Source organism: Chinchilla lanigera, unplaced genomic scaffold (assembly GCF_000276665.1).
Source record: "Chinchilla lanigera isolate Chin_1 unplaced genomic scaffold, ChiLan1.0 scaffold00094, whole genome shotgun sequence".
In the NCBI taxonomy this organism is placed as follows: domain Eukaryota; kingdom Metazoa; phylum Chordata; class Mammalia; order Rodentia; family Chinchillidae; genus Chinchilla; species Chinchilla lanigera.
Window position 1 is genome coordinate 4,939,725 of NW_004955495.1, and position 25,339 is coordinate 4,965,063.

The 25,339-nt window shown below is 56.6% G+C and overlaps 1 protein-coding gene across 1 annotated transcript in view; it reads right to left on the reverse strand.

The window, feature by feature from the left end:
• Positions 1 to 25,339, reverse strand: part of Gng7 (guanine nucleotide binding protein (G protein), gamma 7) — a 106,091-nt gene that overhangs the window by 50,527 nt on the left and 30,225 nt on the right. Inside the window, exon 2 of the mRNA XM_005405824.2 lies at positions 22,651 to 22,704. The gene's annotated coding sequence lies outside the window, so the exon portion shown is untranslated. The remainder of the gene's footprint in view (positions 1 to 22,650; positions 22,705 to 25,339) is intronic.

Below are 25,339 nucleotides of genomic sequence, written 5' to 3' on the forward strand. Positions count from 1 at the left end.
CTATGCAGTTCAGGCTGGCCTTGAGCTCACTTTGTAGCCCAGGCTGTTCTCGAACTCAAAATGATCCTCCTACCTCAGCCTCCCGAGTGCTGGGATTACAGGCGTGTGCCACCATACCCGGCCTGAGTTCAATTCCTGGTTCAAAAAAATTCCTATAGTCACGCATACATAAAACCAGTGAAATCTGAACAAATTTCATGCACTGTTCCATCAGCCTCCTGCATTTGCACTGGTCCCACAGTTGTGGAAGATGCTTTGGGGAGGTGTCACTGGGCCCCCTGTAGATTTCCTTGCCATACTGTAAATCTATCACACAGAAAGTTTTCAAACTCCGCATACAGGCACGCTCTTAGATTTGACAGCAACAGCACAGGAAATGTGAGAGAAATAGGTAGTTAGACTTCAGCGACATGAAATCTTTTATGCTTCGAAGGATGCCAACAAGTGCAGAGAACCCACAGAATGGAGGAAAGGATTTACAAATCAAACGTAGCTCTGAGGACACGAAGAAGTCTCACAACCCAACAATAAAGAGACAGACAGGCCTGGGGATTTAGCTCAGCGGCGCAGTGCCTGCCTGGCAAGCAGGAGGTCATGAGTTCAATTCCCGGTACCGGAAAAAAAACAAAAACAAACAAACAAAAAGAGACAAACAGCCTGATCTGAAAAAGAGTGAAGGTCGAGACAAGACGAGTCTACAGAGGGGATACTCGAGTGGCCGAGAAGCAGAGGAGAAGCTGCGTGCCGTCGTCTGTGACCAGGAAAAGGCAAATCCAAAACACAGCAGCATGGCAGTCACAGAAGCGACAGAGAATGTGTTGGCCAGGATGTGGGGAAGTCAGAGCCCTCACACATGGCTGGTGGGGACAGAAAATGATACAGCTGATTGGAAAATGGTCTGGAAATTCTTCAAGGGCTTAAGCAGGGAGGGGCCCCCATGACCAGGAATTCCACTCCCAAGAATCTGCCCAAGAGCAATGACAACCTGTGCGGGAAAGTTCACAAGAGCATCAATCCCAGTAAACGGAAAGAGCCCAAGTGTCCGTGATGGGCAGATGAACACACATAGCAACAGCCACCCGGCCACATGCTGGAATATTACTTGGCCAGGAAAAGCGGTGAGGCTGTGACACTCGCCACAGAGTGGATGGACCTTGAGGACACTGCGCTCAGTGAGAGATGCCAAGCACAGAGCACACGTAGTGCAGGCTCCATGGATAGGAAACGCCCAGGACAGGAGAGTCCAGAGACAGGAAGTGGACTTGTGGGTGGGGGCCAGCCTGTGGGCCAGCCTGGGCTACACAGGGAGATCCTCTCCAAAAAAAAAAAAACAAAAAAATTAAATTCTAAAACATAAAAAATTTTTGGCATTTAATGGTTGACATTAACATTCAGTGGGACTGTACCTTGAACCTATGTAAACACAAGCAGTTTGGGACACTCAATAGTTTTTATTAGCCATGCAGTGCATGTTCTCTTATATAACAGCTTTATTGGAATACATATCATACAATTCACTTAAAGGGTACAATGGAAATGGTTTTTAGAATATTCAGTTATGAAACATCACCTCTATCTAGTTCCAGAACATTCTGTCACCACAGAAGGAAGCCCCATCCATCCCCACAGCAGTCTGGTTGGATGGCTGGGTTCTCTCAGTGCAGCCACCGCCCCATAGGCCTGCGCCCTGCTGGGCCTTGGCTGGTCTCCCAGGCCAGCTTCCCAATGCACAGCCCTGAGCTTGCATTTCCCAGCCTGGAAAGGCTGCATTCCTTGGGTGGCTCTGCCTGGCATTTCCGGCTCAGAGAGCCCCGGATGTCTGTGCCTGCTCCTGGGCTCCCTGTAGTCTGGTGGAGCCAAAAGGAAAAGCTCCCTCTGAAAGGCTATAGACTTCTTCAAGGACAGCAAAATATTTAACCTCTCTCTTTAGAAACAAAAACTGAAGCCAGGAGTGGTAGTGCACACCTGCAATCCTAGTACTGTGGTAGGCTGAGGCAGGAGGATCTCAAATTCCAGCCCAGCCTGGGCTCTTTATTTATTTTAAGACACGGTCTCACTGTGTAGTGCAGGCTATGAACTCACTGTGCAGCCCATAATGGCCTCGAACTCACAGTGATCCTGCTTCAGCTGGCTGGAATGACAGTGCCACCAGAACTGGCTAACTGTGGGCAATTTAGCAACTAATAAAAAATAAAAAGGGCTGGGGACAGAGCTTAGTGTAAAGACCCTAGTTTCAGTCTCCAGGGCCACAAAAAGAAAAGTAAAGCAGCCTGCCCCTCACGCAGGAAGCACTGGGCAGCTTGTCTCGGGGGCAGGCCATATCCCCTGCCTTTTCTGGGGCTTGGGACCTCCGACCTGCCTGTGCCCCAGCATGGCCAAGGGCTCCTGCCTCTGACACTTGGGGCCTCCCTCTTCCTGCCCTTTGACCCCTTTCAGGGGGCTAAATGTCAACCAGGCTATAAAAGGCAAATCTGAGCTAACAATAAGGGCGGAAAGAGAAGCAGGCCTGGCCCGCCAGCTGGGCTCTGGCACCGGCCGCGGGTGCGCAGTCTGGCGCGTGAGGGTCCCTCAGCCGCCCGGGCACCAGCCCCACTGCCCAACTGCACACAATTGCGCAGTGGCTCCAGGGCCACAGCCCAGGGTGTCCCCGCCAGCCCAGCCTGGCTGACTGGGGAGGGGCTGCGCAGCGGGGGCTCCGCCCTGGCCAACGGCTCCCAGGGTGGCCACGAAGGCAGGAGGGGGCAGAGCCCGGCCAGGGCCCCTCACGCAGGTTGAGTCCTGCAGCCCAGCTCGCGGCCTCTTTCTTGGCGCCCTCAGGCTTCTGGCCCTGGAGTCCTGCAAAAAGCTGCGGCAACTTCCGGGAGTGGCTTGAAATCCTTGGGATCCTGCTATTATTTTTTTTTTTCTGCTATTATTATTATTACCCTTATTTTTAGTCCTAGGCATCGAACCCGGGGCTTTCACGGTGAGCCCCACCCCCAGCCCTTTCTGCAGTATTTTTTATTTTAAGACAGGGTCTCCCTGAATTATCCAGGCTGGGCTCCAACTTGGAATCCTCCTGCCTCAGCCTCCCAGAGTGAGGGAGCAACTGTGCCTCGGAAGCCCACAAAGCTGTCAGGGCCAAGCGTGGGGGATGCCCCCATCTGAGGCGTCCCAGAGGTTACCGACGATGGTGTGAAGACCTTTACACACGCGTGTCCCCTGCCACGGGAAGCTGAGGGGCGAAGGGCGGGTTGCTTGCATGCTTTTCCCAGGCAGACAACAGAGTACAGAACACAATCTTCTGCTGGGCGTGGTGGTGCAGTCCTGTCGTCCCAGCACTCAGGAGGCTGAGGCAGGAGGATCACGTGAGTTTGAGGCCAGTTTGGGCTACATAGCAAGACCTTGTCTCAAAAAATAAAAAAAATGAGGCCTTAGTGGGCTCAAGAATACAACCAAATCCTGGGACGGATGATTTGACAGATACTCATTTAGATGAATGAGCCATCCAGTCCCAAGCATCCACATCCTTTCAGTATGAGCTTGCTGTGGCTGTTGAAACAAATCACATGAATTCGGTAGATGGAAAGAGCGGAGATTTACTCTTTCCAGTTCTGAGCCCGGAGGGCCAAGGGTCAGGGCTGGGTGGGGCTGCTCCCTCTAGAGCCCTGGGGAGGTCCTCCCTGCGTCCTCCCATTTCCGGGCTCAGGTGTCCCTTGATTGTGGCCCCATCGCTTCCGTCTCTGCTCTGGCTTTAGAGGCCTTTTTTCTCTCTATGTATGAGTCAAACCTGCCTCTCTTTCCCTGCCCCCTCCCCCTTCCTTTGTGCAGTCCTGGGGCTTGAACCTAGGGCCTCACACATGCTAGGCAAGTGCTCTGTGACTGAGCTGCACCCCCAGCCTTTTCTATTTTGAGACACAGCCTTTCTGAATTGACTAGGCTGGCCTCTAACTTGGGATCCTCCTGCTTCAGCCTCCTAGAGTGCTGAGATGACAGGCATGTGTTACTGTGTCTGCAACACTGTGCATTTTATAGAAGGAACTTGAGCATCCTGGGATTTGGGTACTGGTAGGAAAAGGGGTCCTGGAGCCAATTTCCCAAGGGTATCAAGGAACAACTGCACAAAATGCCACTGAGTTAGAGTCTTTAAAACCGTTCCAATGATTGCTTTAATAAAAAAAAAAAAAATAGGAGGAGAAATAAAACCACCTGGGTTCTGTGTGGGAATCTTTCCCATTTGAGGCTCAGCCCAGCCTCTGGGCCCCCCACGGGTGTCCCCTCCCCTCCCCTCTCACTTAAGTGGCAGGGATGCCACCAACCAAAACACCGGGTTCAAGAACTCAGCACGGACCGGGGAGTCCCGAGCACAGACTTAGGGAGGCAGCTCCGCCACAGCAGGCCTTGCAGCTGCCGTGACAGGGACACACAAAGGCTCCTCCTTGGCAGGTGGCCAGGGCCACATGGCGCAGCCGGCGAGCTCAGCCCCCTGCTCTGCAGGTGACCCATGCGATGATATTTGAGGGAAAGGTTAGGCAGGGGGCGGGGAGAAGAAAAGGCCAGGCAGCCCTGCTGGCACCACCCCTGTGACACAGGGTGGACCGCGTGGCTCCCAACACCTAAAAGTCAGAAGGGTGCAGGGGAAGGGGAGGCGGGGGAGGCCCCAAAGGCCGCGGTGCGCTGTGGCTCAGCGACCTTCCGCCCACGCAGGACCCGCCTCCCGCCGCACAGGGCAGAAACCCGAGCGCCAGGCCAGGGGCGGCTGGAAGAGCACCGTGACGGTCGGGGCCCCGCTCAGAGGTGGCTGTGCAGCCCCGAGAGGTGGCAGCTGCAGGTGGCGCGTGTCCAGCTCCCCCAGTGACGCAGATCTGAGGCAGTGGGCTCACGTGTCCCCGCGCAGGTCCGCACCTGTCTGCCCAGAGCGCCCGCCTCCCGGGACCAGAAGCTCGGGCCTCCCCCGTGACGCCCCGCACAGGCCCCAGAGCCTCCCAGCAGCCTCGGTGCCAGCGACAGGAGCAGCGCCAGCGGCTGGGGGGCGCGGCATGGACACCCGGACCCAGCGCAGCCGCGAGCCCTGGCTTCCTTCCTGCCCCTCGCTCCCCTGGGCCGGCCCCGAGCCCTCCTCACCCCCAACGCCACCTGCATGCTGGTGACACAGCTGCAACTTTAAAAAAAATTTTTTTTTTTTTGTCTTTTTGAGGCAGGGTCTCACTGTGCAGTTCGGGCTGGCCTTGAGCTCACTTTGTAGCCCAGGCTGGTCTCGAACTCACCAGGGTCCTCCTGCCTCAGCCTCCCGAGTGCTGGGATTACAGGGGTGCGCCACCACGCCTGGCTAAATTTTGACATAGGGTCTTGCAAAGTCACTCAGCTGCCCAGGCTGGGCTCTGACTCACCATCCTCCTGCCTCAGCCTTCTGAGTGCTGGGATGACAGGTGTGCACCACCGTGTGTAGCAAAATGTACTATTTTAAAGTGAACATTCCCAATACTGGACAACCTCTGTTTCATTCCAGAACATTCCATCACCCCAAAAGAAGCCCCATCTGTCCCCATGAGCGGCCACCCATGCCATTTACAGCTCCGGCACCCCGGAGCCCACTTCCGTCTCTGGAGTCGCCTGTCCCGCATGCTTCTTGTCCGTGGAGCCCACACTGTGTGTCCTGTGTCTGGCATCTCACAGTGAGCACGGCGTCCCCAAGGCCCCTCCACGCCATGGCCAGTGTCACAGCTGCACTGCTGTCCCTGACTGGGTCGCAGGGCCCCTCCCTCGCCGGCCGTGGAGGGCTGGGTCTTCCGCATCGTGGCTGTTGTGGACATGATGCGGGATATTATTTCCTTGAGAGCTGTTTCACATCTTTTAACATCTTTTTGTTTTTTAACATCTTTTTTTGAGAGCGGTTTCAATCCCGGGGAGCAAAATTGCCAGGGCATCCCACCCCCACTTTTGTCACCCCAACCTCGTCGCAGACCACACCCCCGTGCACCTGCAGGGCGGCTTTTGCACAGCCCTTCCCGAGACCCGGCCGGTGCACAGCTGGCTGCATCCTGTCCCCTGGTCACTCTGGTCTCTGTCTGTCCCCAGCCTGGGCAGAGAGAGAAACGGCAAAGGCGGGCGGGAGCGGGAGGTGAGGAGGCTCCACTGCCCGCCCCACAGGCTTCGGGGAGGCGCTCAGCACCTCAGGACGTACTCATCTCGCAGATGTACTGGGCCTTCCCTCTGCCCCACCTGGCCCCAGGCCAGGACGCAGCCGGCAGCACCGCTGTGTCCTGGGCCGCCCCTTCTGGCTCCTCCCACCTGGAGCTGGGCAGGATCAGGGCTCCCAGAAAGCAGAGCAGGAAGGAGATCACGCCGGAGGCCTTCCCAGCAGGGGCCCTGCAGGGCTCCAGGCCAAATTCTGCTGTGCAGATTTGTGATTTGTGTGCCCAGATTTATATGTGAAAGTCCTGACCTCAGAATATGACCTAAATCAGGCTATTGCAGATAAGATGAGTCAAAACTCACATGGGGCCACAGTGGTTCGTGCCTGTCATCCCAGCACTCTAGGAGGCTGAGACAAGAGGATTGCAAGTTGGAGGCTAGGCTGGGCAACTCAGTGAGGACCCAGCTCAAAAATAAATAAATAAATAAGCTGGGCGTGGTGGCTCATGCCTGTAATCCCAGCACCGGGGAGGCTGAGGCAGGAGGATCGTTGTCAGTTCAAGGCCAGCCTGGGCTACAAAGTGAACTCAAGGCCAGCCTGAACTGCATGGTGAGACCCTGTCTCAAAAAGACAATAAGGAAAGAAAGAAAGAAAGAAAGAAAGAAAGAAAGAAAGAAAGAAAGAAAGAAAGAAAGAAAGAAAGAGAGAGAGAGAAAGGGCTGGGGCGGGAGCTCAGTGCAAAGCCCTGGGTTCAAGCTCCAATGCTGAGGGGGAAAAACCCGTCTGTAAAAGTTGCCAAAGGCTAGCAAGGGAGGGGGTTTGGGTGCAGCCCGCCTGGGGTGCAGGCAACAGCCTCCCGCGCCCTGACCCAAGCCTCTCGGTTTGCACGGACGGCACAGCAGAGAAATTCAAACGCGGCCCCGCGCGCAGGACGGAGCCGCCGGCAGGGGCGGGAGGAGGCTGCGGTCTGCACAACCGACCCGCCTTCCGGGCAGCCAGGGGTCCCCAGTGCTCACAGGCAGTCAGTCGCCCCCACCCCGACCCTCACCCAACGGCCTGGCGAGACAGGCTCGGAAACGCGAGGTGGGCGGCGATGACTGGGCGCGGATCGCGAGTGTCTGCGCGCGGGCTGACTTCAGGGGACAGGAATTCCGCCTGGCCAGCGTCTAGACCGCGGGTCCCGACGCCCTGCGAGGACCGCGCCGACGGGCGGGCTGTGCTGCCCCCTGGCGGCCGCGTGATGCTGCAACGGAGCGAGCGCAAAGTGGGCCCAGGGATGGTGTCGCCGGGATAGGGTGCCGCTGGGCAGGGAGAGCCCTGCCCACCTCCCTCTGGGTGGGTGCAGTGGTGCATACCTGTCAACTCAGCACTCTGGGAGGCCGAGGCAGGAGGATCTCAAGTTCTGGCCCATCCTGGACAACTTAGGGACTTAGTGAAACCCTGTCTCAAAAAAAAATTTTTTTTTAAGTTTTTTTTAAAAAGGGCTGGGGGGCAGCTCAGTGCAAACCCCTTGGGTTCCAAACCAAACCAAACCCTGCATCGATGTATTAAATTAGTAGTATAATGCCCCCCCAAATTACCTTTTCTCTTTTTTTTTTATAATTGGATTGACCTCTCCCTTGGGCTCTGTGCACCCCGGGGCCGGGTCATTCTCACGAGGGTGTCCTGGGCACTGCAGGGTGCCGAGCAGCACCCCTGGCCTCCACCCACTCCGTGCGAGGAGCTCCCCCAGTGAGACAGCCACACAGGTCCCCAGACATGGCCTGGTGCCGCCTGCAGAGCAGGATCGCTCTGGCTGAGACTCCCTGAATTAGGGGATCCCACGGTCCCCCAAAGACTCTGTGGCCCATAACCATCTGACACAGACAGAACCCAGATGTAGGTCAGACGTCCCAGAAGTCCTCATTTGAGGAATTAATCAAGACCAGGATGATCTCTCTAGAGGGTACCTATGCTTTGTTTCTATTTTGCAGTACTAGGGATTGAACTGAGGGCCTCCGTGCTGAGCTCCAGTCCCAGCCCCGTTTGTTCCTTACTTTGAGACAGGGACTCATTAAGTGGCTAAATTCCCCATGCTGGGCTGGGACCTGTGATCCTCCTGCCTCAGCCTCCCAGAGTGCCGGGATGACAGGCATGTGTGGCTAGCACTGGGATGGCAGAGGGGACCTTCTGGAATAGGAGTCAACAACCCCGGGGTGTGGACCTCCTGTTTGTACCAATAAACTTTTACTGGTGCATGACCGCACCCACCAAGGCCACGCCCATCTCGGCCACGCCCCATTGCAGTCACCTCGCCCTCAGCCGGTTTTTGGCGGGAGTATGGGGAATGGAACTCATGACTTCGCGCTCGCCAGGCAGGCGCTGTGCCCCTGAGCGATCTCCCCGGCCCCTCGGCTGTTTTTATTCTCCCATGGTAGTGGCAACAGGCAGTTTCTGGCCCTCAAAGCGGGCACTAGGGACCACCTGGACCTTTAGGGACAAAGTTTGCTGATCCCTGGTGGGGACAGTGCCCAGGCAGGGGAGGTCACTCGCTAGGGACAGAGCACAGACGCGTGCCATCGCCATGACCCTGTGAAGGAGACCGTTTCACTTGGAAATCACAGGGCTCGGAGGTGGGCTATGGGTGGAGGACTGGGACAGCAGAGCCGCCACCCCAAAGTGACAAGCGCTGAGCATGTGCAGCGGAGGAAGGGGACCCGAGGAGGGACGGCCGGGCACAGTCCTGGGAGGGCGTTTAGGGGCGGTGAGCAGCCGACAGGTCGGAGAAGCCCCGGGGCCCTGTGGCACCGGGGTGCACTTAGCTTGGGGTCCCCGCTGCCTCTGGGAACTGCTGTGCCGGACGGGGCTGGCGTCCCCTCCCTGTCCGTGATATAGGGACCAGCGGGGCGGAAGGGGCTCGAGGCAGGGGTGACAGAGCTTCAGGAAGACCCACCCCGCCCTGTTCAAGCCGAGGGAGCCCCCGCACCACCCTGGGGCATCTGCAGGCCCGGGTCAGATTAGGGGTGGCAGAGGCAGCGAGGATTGGGGCGTTCTCCCGGGGTGTCCCAGGCAGTGCAGTATGTGAGCAGTGTCCTTGGCTTCCGTGCCAGGAGCTCCCCAGTGTGACAATCACTTGTGACCCCAAGCGTGTGTCCTCTAATGTCAGAACCGCCCCAGTTGACAACTGCCGGCCCAGACAAGGAACGACAGCATTCGGGGAGGCCAAGGGACAGAGCCCCGGCTTTGAGTCCTGGGCCCCCATCCATCCCTCAGATCAAGAAACCTCGAGGCTGAACACAGTGGTGCATGCCCGTCATCCCAGTGCTCTGGGAGGCTGAGGCAGGAGGATCGCAAGTTCCAGGCCAACCTGGAGAACTTAGCAACTTAGGGTGGGGATGGAGCTCAGTGCAAAGCCCCAGGTTTCAGTCCCCAGTGCAGGGACAGGAGGGAGCCCTGTCCTGCAGAGACAGAGAAAGCCAGGGTTCTGGGGACAGAAGGTGGCGGAGGAGAGTCAGAGCCGACCTGGCCGCGGGGGCTTCCCAGGCCACATGGCTGTGCTCTGCAACCTTCCGGGCTGGAACCTGGCTCTGCTCTAGGCTCAGCTTGTGACTCTGGCCTGAGCTTCCGGGGTGACACCTGCAAGTCCAAGCAGGGTGCTCCGGGCCTTTATCCAGGGCCACTTCGCCCTCTCCTCCCAAGGATGCCCTCCCCACAGATTCCACTCGCTTACCGAGGACAAATGTACCCCACGTCCCCTGCCCAGGGCCCAACAGTGTCCCCCCAGATTCATACCCACCCAGAACCTCAGAGGGGGACGATTACTGCCTGAACTATGTCTGTTAATCTCTGGGGAAGCCCTCACCCCACATGACCGCGGTTTGACATGGTCATCGCGGCAGCCTGAGCATGCGCACACCATGACCTTCTCTGCCGACAGGGCCCTGCACAGGGTTGGCCTGGAGTAGGGTGGCCCTGAAGCCAGGCATGGTGGCACATGCCCGGCACTCTGGGAGGCTGAGGCAGGAGGATTCCAAGTTCAAGACTAGCCTGGGCAACTTAGCAAGACTCTGTCTCAAAATAAACTGTAAAAGGGGCTGGGGATTTAGCTCAGCGGCAAAAGCGCCTGCCTGGCAAGCGCAAGGTCGTGAGTTCGGTTCCCGGTACCAGAGAAAAACCAAAAAAAAAAAAAAAAAACCAAAAACAAAAAAACAAAAATAAACCGTAAAAAGGGCTGGGGCTGTGACTCAGCGGGAAGGGCCTGGTTCCATCCCCAGTGCAGAGAGAGGAGGTTGGGGGAAGAAGGGTCATGTGACAATAGAGGCAGAGACTGGGGTGAGGGGGCCACAAGCCAAGGGACCCCAGCCCCAGATGGAGAGGCAGGAAGGATGCTCTGGAGAGTTCAAAGGGAGCTCAGTCCAGCCCAGGTCTGGGTCTCAGCCTTCCGGCTCCAGAACTGTGACAAAATAAATGTCTCTGGCTTTAAAGCCCCTCGGCATGTGGCTCTGCATCACAGCAGGCACCAGGCGCTCACAGAACCCTCTGCTCCCCCTGCCGCACCCCAGCACCGCGGAGGACGGAGCTCGGCCCCTCTGCACTGCGTCCCCGTCCGGACGCACAAGCACAAACGCCTCCCTGGCAGCAGCCACACACTGGCTTCCTTGCTGTTTGTTTCACTGTGCTGGGGAAGGACCCAGGGCCTTCACACTGAGCTGCGACCCCATCCTTTTTACTGTTTATTCTGAGACGGGATCTCGCTAAATTGCCCAGGCTGAGCTTGAACTGCCGATCCTCCTGCCTCGGCCTAGCCGAGGGATCACAGACCTGCGCCACCACGCCCAACGTGAATATTCTTTTCTTTCCACGAGGGCAGATTACTATCACCCACGTGGGCCCCAGGCCAGGCAGGCTGCCAGACTCCGCCAGGGCTCACACCTGCCATCCCGACGCCCCAAGGCCCTCACAGCAGCTCTGTGCAGACAGCATGGTGCACCCTGGGAAAATCACTAGACCTCAGGGGAGACCCAGAAAGGGCCCGGCCAGGCGCCTCGGGGAAGACCACACGGCTGCGGGGGAACCTCGCACCTGGGGGCCGCGCTGCTCCCTGAGGCTTCACACGGTGGCGATGAGAAAAGCCAGCTTCCCTTCCTGGAAACCCTGGGCCCGAGGTGGGGTGGTGGGGGCTGGGACACATCCTGGTCCAGGGGCTCGGTTCTGAGGCTCAGCCAGGGCTGTGTTCAGAAGGCGGCCAGAGGACCAGAAGCTGGGCTTAGGGGTCAAAACCAAGACAGCCACGGGGAGCCACGCCCAGAAGCACCAAGAGCAGGGACAGGTTGACAGACTATTTGTGCTCCTGGGTCTATAGCGACACAGGGTTCCCAACAGCCAGAAGGGGGAACAATTCCGGTGTCACAGATGGACAGAGGGCACACAGTGAGGTCCATTCACACACTGGAACATTACACACCCAGGAAAAGGAGCACAGCTATGACACTTGCCACAGTGTGGCTGGACCCTGAGGACCCTGTGCTCAGTGAGAGATGCCAGACACAAAAGGTCACACAGCGTGGGCTCCTTGAACAGAAAACGCCCAGGACAGGGAAACTCAGAGACAGGAAGTGACCTCAGGGGTGTTGGGCCTGGAGAGGGAATGGGAGTTGGTGTTTCGTGGGAACAGAGGTTCCGTTTGGGAGATGGAAAGTGCTGCAGGTGAACGGGGGTGACAGCTGCACAGCCACGAGAATGTGCTCAAGGCCACTCAGCTGGGTGCTTAAAGAGTGAAAATGGCAAGTTTTAGCTGGATGTGGTGGCACATACTTGTCATTCCATCGGTCTGGGAGGCTGAGGCAGGAGGATCGCACGTTTGAGTTCAGCCTGGGCAACTGAGTGGGACCTTGTCTCAAAAAATAAAAAGGGCTGGGGAGGCAGTTAAGTCTCTGTGTCCCACCCCCCCGTGCCCCCCCCCAACAAATACGGCAAATTCCATGTGCCATGTGCTTTACCCCAATTTGAGGAGGACACAATGGGGCTCTGCGCCCTTCGTAGTCCCACTCTGCGTCTGGCCTTGCCCGGGGGGACACAGAGCAGCCGCAGCCCCTCTGGGCAGCTGTGTCGCCAGCCTGTCAGCCGGGGCGGCGCTGGAAACACCTCCCAGCTGCCATCCTTCCTGGTGGATGCTCGGCAGGCACCCCAGGGAAGAGGGGCTTCTGCTGCGCGGCTGCCGGCAGGGCGTCCTGTGCCCGGGCTTCTATGGGGGACCCCGGTCTCCTCCAGCCTCGGCTTCCTAATCTTTCAAATAAGTCTGGATTCAAGACGACTACTGTGGTCACGGGCGAACTTGGGCCCTCCATGGCTCCCTATTGCCTGTGGATCAAGTACGATCTCTCCTGAGAGATTTTCTTGCTGTGTCCCTCACCCTGCACCCTGCCTGAGGTCCTGCTCCTGCCTCTGCGCCTGTGTCCCCTGATACCACTTCCCCGGGAAGGCCTCCACGAAGTCTCCGGAGTGGGTCCCTGGTCAGGGCTGTCACAACCCAGGGAGCTCCTGGATGGAGTGGTGGGGACCCTGCTCAGCACCCTGCAGTGCCCAGGACGCCCTGGAGAGAGCCTGGTGCCCCGCAGCATGGCTGGCAGGGTTCCGGCGGACGGCTTCCGGGCACCTGAGGACACGTCTCCGCTGCCACCTCCCTTGCCTCCTGTCCCCTGCTACCTCCAGCTTCAAGGACAGTCACAGCTGGCAGCTGGCCAGACCCACTGTGTCCCTGTCAGAGGCTCAGAGCGCCCTGGCGCACGTGGGTCAGAGGGTGACCGGTCCTGGCCTGGCCTCCCGTTACAAGCACAGCTGTGAATCAGCCAGGACGTTAGTCAGGGCGTGGGGACAGCGTGTCACGTTCCAGGAGGCGCTGAGCTCAGGCCTCGCTGGCAGCTGACTCAGCTGGGGAGCCGCGTGTGACTGCCGGTCACCTCCTCGGGCACCGCGACTGTGCTCCTGAGGTTCTGATCCCTGTCCTCACCGTGTCACCAGTAAGTCAGGTGAGGATTTGTCTATAGCTCACTTATTCTCTCTCCTGCCCTCCCTTCCTCCCTCCCACCTGCTCCTCTCCTCCGTTTTTACTTATTTTTGCAGTACTGGAGACTGAACCCAGGACTTTCACACTGAGCCACACCTCCTGTCTCTTTCTTACATTTTCTTTTGAGACAGGGTCTTGCCAAGTTGCCCAGGCTGGCCTCAATTCAAATTCTTCCTGCCTCAGCCTCCTGAGTAGCTGGGATGACAGGTGCGAAACACCACGCCCGGCTCATTCCTTCTTTCACTCACTCTCTAAATATCTTGGAGGGGTTGGGCCAGATCTCTGACCTTAAAGAGCCTAGGGTCTGGCCCGGGTGACAGTCACAGCTAATTCCAATGTCACCAGTTGCCGTATGGCTCTGAGCAAGTGATTTAGCCACTTTCTGCTATATTCTCATCTTTGGAATGGAGATAATTAACTCTGTTTTGATGCAGAAGGTGTATCTGTCAGCCAGGGCTGCATAACAAATAGCCACAGACGAGCAGGTAAAGTGGTGCCCATGGAGGGCTCAGCTCAGCTGGGTCCTCTTCTCGGGGTCTCCCAAGCCTGAACTTCAGCACTGGCTGTGCTGAGTTCTCATCTAGAAATCAGGGTCCTCGCCCAGCCCCACTGGGCTCTGCAGGATCTCCTTCCTCGGTGGTGTAGGGAAGAAGCCCTGTTGTCCTGCTGGCTGCTGAGGGGGCTCAGTACTCACAAGAGGCCATTCTGGGTCTTTGCCCTGTGGCCCCCACAGGCTGCTCACAAACTGACTCTGTGTTTCTGTTTTTGTAGCACTAGGGGTTGAACCCAGGGTCCTCACAGCTCCATTCCCAGCCCTTTGTATTTTTTATTTTGAGACAGGGTCTCTAAATTACTAAGTTGCTCAGGCTGGCCTTGAACTCGAGATCCTCCTGCCTCAGCCTCCCAGAGTGCTGGGATGACAGGTGTGCACCACCATGCCAGGTAGCTATTTGCTTTCTTTGAGGCTGGCAGAAGAATTCTGCTTAGACACCCCCTCCACCTCTTTCCCTGCCCATCCCTCTCTTTGTGCTAAAAATGTGACAAAATCTCCCATTTCATCCAATTTTGTGTGCACCCCTAAGTAGCACAAAGCATGCTCACATCAGGACATGATGGCATTGACATACTTCTGGTCTCTCCCACGGGGTCCTGGAGTGGGTCAGGGCACCCAGGTCACAGCCACCCAACCAGCACTCTTCATGACATCTGAAAATCCTTTTCATCCCATGACATCAACCTAAACCTGGGAGTGACAGCCCATGGCATCCCCAGGCTTGGCCCATGTACCCAGGCACTACTTCCAGTGTGCAGGAAGGAAGGAGAAGGAAAGAGAAGGATTAGACTCTTTTCTAGAGAAGAAGGGACTCTAAGGGGAATAAGGTCCCAAATCAGTTGGCTTTGAGCTCACTGAAGGAGGACTTATCCTGGTGGGCCTGAACTAATCAGGTGAGTCCTCTAAGGGCATGAATGCTCCTGAAGTGAGAGACCAGGAGTGTAAGGGGGCCAGTGCAAAGACCCAGATGTGCCAGACTTCCAACCCACAGAACTATGAGCTAATACATGGATATTTTGCAAGCTACTCAGTTTGTAGTGCTTTGTTACACAGCCACAGCTAGCTGATACACTCCAGATGTGCTGGCAGGACCTAGCATGTGGGCGTTCACAGTCTGCTTGCATGCTTCTTCACACACAGGGTGTAGAGTTCTGTGTCTCCTCCATGGGCCTGGCTGGTTCCCTGAGGAGTGTGCCTGATCTCAATCACCTCCAAAATGATGTACTAACCATGAATTCCAACTTGTCTCAACCACCCTGTGGGTGGGGAGGCCTAGGACAGGAGGAGGAAGAAAGCCATGCATTTACTATACAGCTTCCTCTGAGAGGAAGGACTGAGGCTGATGCAGGAGGATCCCAACTGCAAGCCCAAGTGGACAACTTAGTGAGACCCTATCTCAGAATAAAAAAATAAATAGGGCTGTGGATGTAGCTCAGTGTGAAGCCCCTCAGTTTAAACCTCAGCACCAGAGCTAACTAACTAACTAAACTAAAAAAGCATTTGCAGTAAATGAGTGACCATGGCCGTATGCCAATAAAACTTTATTTATAAAAAATGACATTGTGGGTGGGAGTTGGCCTGGGGCCTCCATTATCCACTCCAAGTGTAACAAGTCTTTCCTGTTCTTACCAGCTTCTCCAGCGCAGCTGACTGACCCTAGAAATGCCACTTCTAGAGGAAGGGAGGAAGGACAGGTGAAGAGGAACCAGCCCTGGCAGCCTCTCACGTTTCCAGGGATTCTAGCCAAACTCACCAAATAAGGGCACCTGTGCTTGAAAAGAGCTGCGCGGAGCAGAGCGGGCGGAGGCAGGGCTTATTCACAGAAGCAGGGCCCTGTCTGCTCAGGGCCATCCGTGCAGGGCCCCTTGGGGACAACACAGACAGGGGACCGTGACCAGCCAGGAGGACAGCCAGGGACAAAGATGCAGTGAGGGCCCCGCCACAGGCTGAAAGGGACCTCTCTACAGCCGGCGCCAGCAAACTTTTCCCTACAGGGCCAGGCAGAGAATATTTTGGGGTACGCCTGTCAGGCAGTTTCTACAGCAACCATTCAACACCTCCCTAACCCTGCTTCAAAGCACAATCCCGGTGGCCAGTGGTGGATGCTATGCCACTAGACAGACAGGGCTATGTGTCAATAAAACTTTATTCAGAAAAGCAGGCTGGGGGCCAAAGGCAGCTGGTGATGAGGTTTGGCACCACTGAACTCAAAGTGCCGAGGATGTTGCTCCCAGGGCATGTGCTTCTGTGCTGATCTGTTTCTTAGGTCTGTCTTCCCTGAATAGAGCCCCAGAACACCTGGGGGCTAAGGGTATGGCTCAGTGGTAAGTGACTACCTACCATGGGCAAGGCCCTGGGTTCCTCCAGCACAATGCACACACACACACACACACACACACACACACACACACACACACACACATACCCACCCCAAAGGGAGATGTGTTTTATGTTTTGATTTTATTTTATATTTTTGTGGGTACCAGGAATCGAACTCAGGACCTTTGTGCCTGCCAGGCAGGTACTGAGCTGAGCTATATCCCCGGCTTCATGTCTTGATTTTTAAAACATCTCAGGTAATCTTAGTCGTCAATTGATTTTTAGAGTACTAGGGGTGGAACCCAAGGCCTTCACATGAGCTCCATCCCCAGCCCTTTCTACCTTTTATTTTGAGACAGGCTCTTGCTGAGTTACCAAGTTGCCCAGGCTGAACTTGAATTTGTGATCCTCCTGCCTCAGCCTCCCAGAGTGCTGGGACAACAAGAGTGTGCCACTACATCCGGCTACTGCTGTTTCTAAACACCACACTTGAGCCTTCGTGCGGAGGGGGCACAAAGGGCCAGTCCGAGGTCACCAGAGACCTCAGGAAGAATGCGGTGACTGGCCTATCGCTTCTTTTATTTGTCAGGATGATGCAGTGCTCTGAATAAGAAAGTTATAACGGGACAAGTTACAAAGTGTATTGGAGCTGGGTGTGGTGGCACAAGCCTATAATCCCAGCGCTCAGGAGGCTGAGGAAGGAGGATCATTGTGAGTTCAAGACCAGCCTGGGCTACAAAGTAAGCTCAAGGCCAGCCTGAACTACATAGCGAGACACTGTCTCAAAAAGACAAAAAACAAAAAACAAAAACAAAGTGTATTGGAAAAGGGGCCTGGGAAGGATTCTGCCTGGAAAAAGCAGCTGACCCTGTCCACAGGTGGGGTCCATCCCTTCCTCTCCCCTAGCATGGGTGCCACTCGGGCCTGGCTAGCAAAGCACAAGGCAGGAAGCCAGGTTGGCCCGGGGACACCTTGGGACCCCATCTGCCCAGTCAAAGTCAGCCTCACAGGAGGCATCGTGGGGGTGACCCTGACAGGATGAGAGGAGTGGGCCGCCTCGCCTCTGCGCGCATCCCCAAAGCTCTTAACCTCGGGCTGATCACAGGAGAACAGACAAAGCCGCCCGAGGACTCCACAGGACACCCGGCAGAGGCCTGTGGGGGTCAAGCTGGAGGGGGGCAAGGGCAGACAGAGGAGCCCGAGGATACTTCATCACCAGAAGTGACCAGGCTGCTGGGCGGGTCCCTGGGCCAGAGAGAGGACAAGACAGGAAGTACCAGTGACGGGAATGAACTGTGCAGTTTATATTTGGGGGACCCTGAGCCAGGGTTTCGCTATATAGCCGAGGCTTATGCCCAATTCTCAGCGATCCTCCTGCCTCAGCCTCTCACGTGCTGGGATGACAGTGTGTGCCACCACGTCCAGCCAAACTGTGTAGCGTAGCCAAAGGCACACCGTCAAAGCTGGCTTCTTCACTGGGTGTGATGCTGCGCGCCTGTCCTCCCAGCACTGTGGGAGGCTGAGGCAGGAGGATCACAGTTTTAAGCTCAGCTAGGCAATTTAGGCACTTAGCAATACCCTGTCTCAAAAATAAAGAAGGCCTGGGTATAGCTGAGAGCCAAGGCCTTGGGTTCAATCCCCAGTAAAGAAAGAAAAATAAAGTACATAATTCAGTCAAAGTAACAAATAAATAAAGCCAAGGCAGACATATTGGAGAGCAGCCCAGCACATCTGGCCCTGCTGGGCCTCGACGAAGCTACTTGGGCTTCTGTGGTCCTCAACGCCTGCAACCCCACGTGGCTGCTGCTAGGATGTTGGGAATGAACTACACTCCCAGCCTGTTTTATTTTTTTCCTTTGAGGCAGGGTTTCCCTGAGTCACTAAGTTGCTCAGGCTGGCCTTGAAGTTGAGGTCGTCCTGTCTCAGCCTCCCAGAGGGCTGAGATGACAGACACCTACCACTGAGCCTGGCTGCCTGCAGCTCCTGAGCAGATGTCACCTTGGCCCTCCAGGCTGTGCCTTCCCCATCTGCCATGTGTCTGTGCTGTGTCATGCTGGGGGCTTCTGCAGACAGAACGGGCGTGCACGTGGGCGCACAATGACTGTTCGAACACTGGAGACGGAAAACACGGAGCCCCCCCTGCCAACATCCTGGCTCCGGTGCGTCAGTCTGGACAGCCGCCAGAGCTGCAGATAGGCTGCGCAGCGATGCGAGGCGGTCTGCCCACCCGCAGTGAGCCCCCTCCACCCTCGTGGCTCCCCGGGCCCTGCAGTCCGTGACTGTCACCCCCGCGCGTGCCTGAGTCAACGCGGGCCGCGTTCCCACGAGCCCGCCGCCGCCGGGTGAGTTGGGCACCGCCTGGGCGACAGGCGCATGCGTGCTGACCGGGCTCCCTCGGGCCCCAGCAAGGAGCTCCCCGCTCCTGAATGGCAGAATGGACCTCTCTGAGCCTCGATTTTCAAGTCAGGGAAACGGCAGTGCTGGACCTAGGAAAGGAGCTGGCGCCACAGGGCTGAGAAGAGCAGGGGGCGGGGGACGGAGAGCGCGGTCTTGACCCACCAGGGCCGCAAGGCTCCCGGCCGGGCGCCTGGGGCGGGCAGGATGGGCGCTGCAGCGGGGGGACCGGCACCCCTGGCCTCCAGCCGGTGGGGTCCCAGATCCTCGCAGCCATGAGCGCCTCCTGGGGGCACAACCAGGCCCAGATGAGACCCCCGGACCAGGGGGTACTGGGCCCCAAGAGCCCCGTGTCCGCAGTCACCTGTGCTGGGGTCCTGGGGCCGCACCGCAGGGACCCCACACTCGGGGGACCACCACGCCCAGCCCCAGCAGCCGCGGCCCCTGCTCACCCTGCGGCCCGATGGGAAGCGTTCGGCCGCCTCCGGGGCGGGGAGGGGCGAGCGGGTGCCGGCGGCCCGGGCACCGCGGGGCGCTGAGCGGCGCCCCGCTCCACTGGCCCGGAGCCCGGGCTCCCCCGCCGCGACCCTCGGCGCAGAGAACACTCAGGCTCGGACTGCGCCTCTTGGCACCTCCGCCAGGGAAGGGCTCGTCCGCAGAGAGCTGACAGCACCGCCTCGCTGGGGACCTGAAAGGCTCGGCCTGGGACGCGGGATTCTCGGTACCGAGTGATCGCAGGACTCCGCGACCCGCGGACGACACCCGAGCACGGCCACCTGCGCCCACCCGCGTCGGGCGCATCCCCGCACGCACGGGCCTCCCCTGCCCCCTGCTGGCCGCTGCTGGTAACTACAGGCCTGCAAAGCCGGCCCCAGGCGCCCCCGAGCAAACTCACAACCCCGGGCTTTGGTGGGGCGAGGGGTGGAGGGGGTGGAACATACGGTCCTGCACTGAGCTATATCCGCAGCTACATCCGCAGCTTCATCCGCAGCCCTTTTTACTTTTTATTTGGAGACAAGGTCTCGCTAAATTGCCCAGACTGACCTCGAACTTGCGACCCTCCTGCCTCAGCTTTGCATAGTGCCTGGATTACAGGTGCGCCCCCGCCCTTTAAAAGAAAGTCAAAGCAGATGATCTGATCGGATCCCTGAGGTTGTGGCCTCACGTGGTGGCATACTGGTTGTCCTGGAGAGACCAGACTCAGCGAAGAAGTCCCCACCCAGATGCAGCCACCCTTGTAGCCTCTGTCCCTAGGCTCTGCAGGGTGAGGAGGAGCCCACGCGGCCTGTCCTGTGCTTTGGGGGAGCTAAAGGCCTGAGCACAGCCAGGTGCTCACACTGTGACTGCCGTTTGCAGGAGAAGAAGCCTCGGTCGCCCTCCCCTGTAGGTTCCCGCAGGAAAGGCCTCTCAGTGTAACAGAGAAAAACCTGATCTCGGCCCCATGGCAGGGTGTCTCGGGCTCCTCGTGACTGACCCTCGGGCCTGGCGCTCTCTGTGCGGTGCCCCGGGCACTGCAGGTGCTGAGCGGTGCTCCTGGCCCCCACTCGGGCTATGCCAGGAGCTCCCCAGGACAACACCCACACGCGTGCCCGCAGTGTGCAGGGTGGAGTCTGCATCAACCCAGTGAGGCCGACGAGGGTGGGAAAGAGTTAAGTGCAAAAGCTGCAACCAAAGCGAGATACAGGGGGCTTAAAAATAATCTTCAAGTGCGGGAGAATGGTGCAAAAAAGACAATGGAGAGCCCTGACATATGTTATAAAAAAGAAAGCCTGTGGAAAGATCAGCGAAGAACACAGCAGCATTTCACGTCACAACCCTCTAAGAAGCCAGATGGCTCACACCTATCATCCAAATACGCTGGGAGGCTGAGACGGGAGGATCTCAAGCCCAGGCCCAGGAAATTAGTGAGATCTTATCTCAGGAAACATTTTTCTTTTCAAGATCTGGGCCCTGGGCTCCATCCTCAGCACCTCAAAAACAAATAAAATCCTACTGATCTAAAATTCTAGGTGTGTACATCATAATGTAATTCATGATACAATTCATAAATGCAATTCATGATACCCATGTTTACAGCAGCACAATTCATGGATTCTGTGGGAAAAAGGGGTCCAGAGGTCTGGTTAACAGCTGTGGCGGAGGAGCGAGTCTGAGCAAACTCAGACTTGTCATGTCCTCGGCAAACCGAGTGAATCGCCCCGCCTAGGCTGTCCCGCTCTGACCTCTTACTTCCGCACCACCCGCGCCCAATAGTACCACCTCCAAACCACGCCCCTAGCCCGCTCAATAAAACGCCTGGTACTTCCACAATAAAGTAGATCTGCGCCATCAGCCTGGTCTCCGGTGTCTCTTTCTTCACCGTGCCGCCGCTTGCCATGGGCCCAGGTCCCTCGACCCAGGAGGTTCTACCTCCATGGATAGAGAAACAGACCCCAGGTGTCATGTATTTTATTTCATTTATTTATTTTTTGGTACTGGGACTTGAACTCAGGACCTTGTGATTGCAACACAATTCATAATAGCAGATCTTAGAAGCAGCATATACAGTGGTAGCTCGGTTCACAGACTTGATTCTTTCCATGATTCTGGCCACAAACTGACTTGCATCACCACTGAATCAGGCTGGGCGGGTAGCACACATCTGTAATCCCAGCACCCGAGAGGCTGAGGCAGGAGGATTGCCATAAGTCCAAGGCCATCCTGAGCTACACAGTGAGTTCAAGGCCAGACTGGACTACACAGGGAGACCTTGTCTCAAACAAACAAACAAACAACACAGCTGAATCCAATTCGACGGTAAGGTTCAGTGTTAACCCCACGGTGAATTTTGATTCAGGTCTTATCCAGTTCGGTTTGCAGCCAGAATCGTGGACAGCGTTGAGTTCGTGAACTGAGGCACCACTGTCTCCCCATCAGCAGATGAGCGGATGAAGGAAAGGTGGCATTACCCACGGTGGGGCGCGACCCTGAGTCGTGTGTGGGAAAATGGATGCACCCTGGGACACAGTGTGAAGTGAAATCACACACACAAGCTTCAATATCGCACGGCTTCTCGTACATGAGAAACACGAAGTATAAATAAAGAGCAAAATAAAAGGTAGAGAATAGGAGGTAGGGACAGGGGTCTTTCTCAAAGGGGAAGGGAGCCAGGCATGGTGGCACACACCTGTAATCCCAGCACTCGGGAGGCTGAGGCAGGAGGATCGTTGCAAGTTCATGACCAGCCTGGGCTACAAAGTGAGCTCAAGGCCAGTCTGAACTGCATAGCGAGACTCTGTCTCAAAAAGACCAAAAAAAAAAAAATTAAGACCTTAATGATGTAGAGGGGGGCTTTGGGGCCTTGGTCCTCTTTCTACCTTTTTATTTTTCATTTTTACAGGAAGTAAAAGTGTCTCAGCCTGACACGACAACCACAAGTGGCTGCGAGGTTTGCTAGCCTCTCCCGCACGGCGCCCCCATGTGCCCTGCCAGCGCCCTCCCCATTCCCCATTCACTTCAGAATCTTCCTAAATCAAAGTTGAACATGTAAGACGTGGTGGCACATGCCTGCCACACCAGCACTCTGGGAGGCTGAGGCAGGAAGACTGCAAGTTCAACATCAGCCTGGGCAACTTAGCACCCTGGATGAGATCCTGTCTCAAAATTTAAAAAAAGAGCAAGAGGCCCCTGCTTTGTGCCTGGCTGTGTGATTCTTGTGTACAGGACACTCACACTCTCCCCGAGTTCCCACATAGAATGCCATCCGTGGTATAGATTGAGGCCCTGACCCGATGCGGTCACCAATCTCCCCTCAGAACTGGAAACCAAACAAACCTTTCCTCTTTATAAAACATCCAGCTTCCCACAGTTTGTTACAGCAACAAAAAAATGGACTAAGACAACACATTTCAGCCCTGCATCCCACCCCAGCCCTGGCTCTGCCCTCAGCAATGACTGTCGCCCCTCACAAAACTGAGCGAGTGGGCAGGAGACGAAGCCAGAAAGGCAGGCGGCGCAGCCGTTCCCTTCTGCTTGCATGACGCCTGGGCTTCCTCAGGGCCAGAGCCCACAGCGCTGTGACCCTGCTTCACAGCGAGACACAGCCCCTGCTGTGCTTGCCTGAGACCGGCCCTTGGATTCACCTCAAAGCGGCCAGAACACAGCCCAGCTCCGGCCCTCACCCAGGCTTCAAGAGCACCGAGCCACGGTGGCACGCAGGGCAAAGGCCCGCATCCGAGCACCTACCTGTGCGCGAGGCCCCGTCCCCAGTCACAGATTCCGACGCCAAGACTTCGCTCCCTAGGGGGAAAACACAGTGTGTGAATTTGGGCCCCATGGTGGGAAGAGCCAAGCATGGCAGAAAGGGGCAAGCCTAAATTTAGACAACGCTAGGGAGGCTTTTTTTTTTTTTTTTTTTTTTTTCAGTACTGGGGATGGAATCAGAGTCCCCTCACTGAGCGGCATTCCCAGACTTTTTCACTTTTTGAGACGGGGTCTCGTTAAGTCCCTAAGTTGTCCAAGCTGGGCTGAAACTTTCGATCTTCCTGCCTCAGCCTCCTGGAGTGCTGGGTTGACAGGCGTGCGCTCTGTGCCCAGGGAAGACCATGATAGAAATCTTCTGGGGCATCTTGCCTCGGAGTCCCTCTGCCTAACTGTGGGGAGAGTGGGAGGCTCTACAGTACAGAGGTTACGTATAAGAAGGCAATTTGGCAGGAAAGGTGGACTGGCGGTGCACGGCGCTACCCTGCGACTCTTCCACGTGTTTGAAAGTCAACTGGAACCAAGGGTCGCCAGTCACACGACCGCCGTTGCTGGTGAAAGATGTTCACTTATGGGGTCAGAGCTTCAAGAGTAAGTAGAGGAAGCTGCGCGTGGTGGCGCACGCCTGTAATCCCAGCACTCGGGAGGCTGAGGCAGGAGGATCCTTGCGAGTTCGAGACCAGCCTGGGCTACAAAGCGAGCTCAAGGCCAGCCTGAACTGCATAGCGAGACCCTGTCTCAAAAAAAAGAGGAAGTAGCGGAGGCTAAGTCAGTGCCCTGCACCCACGGAATCCGAGCCACCAGCTGGTGCTGCCCTGGGGGAGCTGCCAGCCCTGCCCGGCCTCCCAGTGGCCCCTGCGTCCCTGCTGCCGTACGAACAGCCATGGGGACAGCGGCGCTCCGAGCCCTGGACCCCCAGGAGATCACTGTGCAGGGTCTTGGGACCCTGACAGCCCCAATAATTCATGCTCCGTGTCTCCAACCCTGTGGACACCCGGGCCAGGCGTCCGTGCCAGGGGCTCCCCCAGTGTGACGGTCACATCTGTCCTCAGGCATCCCGGCATCCCCTGGGGGCACGGTCACCCCCATGAGACCCCCGCGACCCCACATACGACAAGAAGTTACTGAGCCCTTGAGTTGCGGAGGGCTGAGAGGAGGGCTGAGAACCACTAGTCCCGGCAGGGCGAGTCCTCGGTGCGCAGGTCCCGGTCCGCAAGGGTGGCCAGGGCAGGGCTGGGTGGGGAGGGGGGCTGGGAACTTCGTGCCAGAGCTCAGGAGACAGGACAGTGTTTATGGAGAACCATCCCCAGCTCAGCACCCTGAGAAGACAGCAGGCATGGACCAGCCCAGGTGGCCTGGTCTGGACCCTTCTTGCCCATCCAGGGCTACACCCAGCCTCGCTGGCCTTTCCTCAGGAGAGGAGGTGATGTATTTCTTGTGTGGAACTAGGATCTGAACCCAGGGCCTTTGCACTGAGCTACGTCCCCAGTCCTTTTTCATTTTTTGAGACAGGGTCTTGCTGGGTTGCTGTGTTGCGGAGGCCGGGCTCCAACTTTTGATCCTCCTGCCTCAGCCTCCCGAGCGTGGGGATGACAAGTATGTGCCACCACGCCCAGCTAAATGAGATCATTTTTATAAAACCTTTTTTTTTTTTCATATACTTAGTGCTCAGTAAGTTCTGTCTTCAGATAGGATACAAGAAGAACAGCGCTTCAGTTCTGGGTATTCTGCCCCAAGGTTGAATTGCAAAAACAACAAAAACACGTTAAACACATGCGAGTGGAGAAGTTCTGTAGAAATGGGGTTTCTGAGGGGCCACGCAGCAGGAGGTGAGCAGAATCAAGGCTGCTGCCAGCCCACCCCATCTTTCCCGCGCCCTCGCCGCCAAGCCCCGCCTCCCGCAGGATCGTCAAGGCCCTAAACCCTCACGGGGGCGCATCCGCTGTGAACTGCGCACGCGCGAGATCATCACGCCGCCTCCCACCCGTGGGAAAATCGTCTCCCAGAAAACTGGTCCCCGGTGCCAAAAAGGCTGCGGACGGCTGCTACAGGACACCCAGCAAAGCCGGACGGAACCCCGTGACGTTCTCTGTAACTCTTCCGAAAATGTAAAATGATGCTAAAATTAAAAGCTCATTTTAGGGCTGGGGTATGGTTCAGTGCTGAGCACTTGGTCAGCATGTGTGAAGCGCCGGGTTCCATCCTCAGCACCCTAAAAGAAAAGTTCACTTAAAATAACATCGTACTTTTATTTATTTATTTATTTTTAAGGCAGGGTCTAACTTTGTAGTGCAGACTGGTCTTGAACTCACTATGTAGCCCGCTGGTCTTGAACATCCCCAAGTACTGGGATAACAAGCATGTGCCACCACATCTGGTTAAAAAAATTTTTTTCTGGACCAGAATGGTGGTGTTCACCTGTAATCCCAGCATTCTGGAAGGCTGAGGCAGGAGGACTGCAAGTTCAAACACAACCTGGGCAACTTAGTGACTTAGCGAGACTGTAGCTCCAGAGGAACAAAAGGGCTGGGGATGTAGCTCAGTGAAAGGAACCTGAGCTCAATCCCCAGTAGTTAGAGTATTTTTTATAGCCAGGCGTGGTGGCGCAGGCCTGTAATCCCAGCACTCAGGAGGCTGAGGCAGGAGGACCGTTGCGAGTTCCAGACCAGCCTGG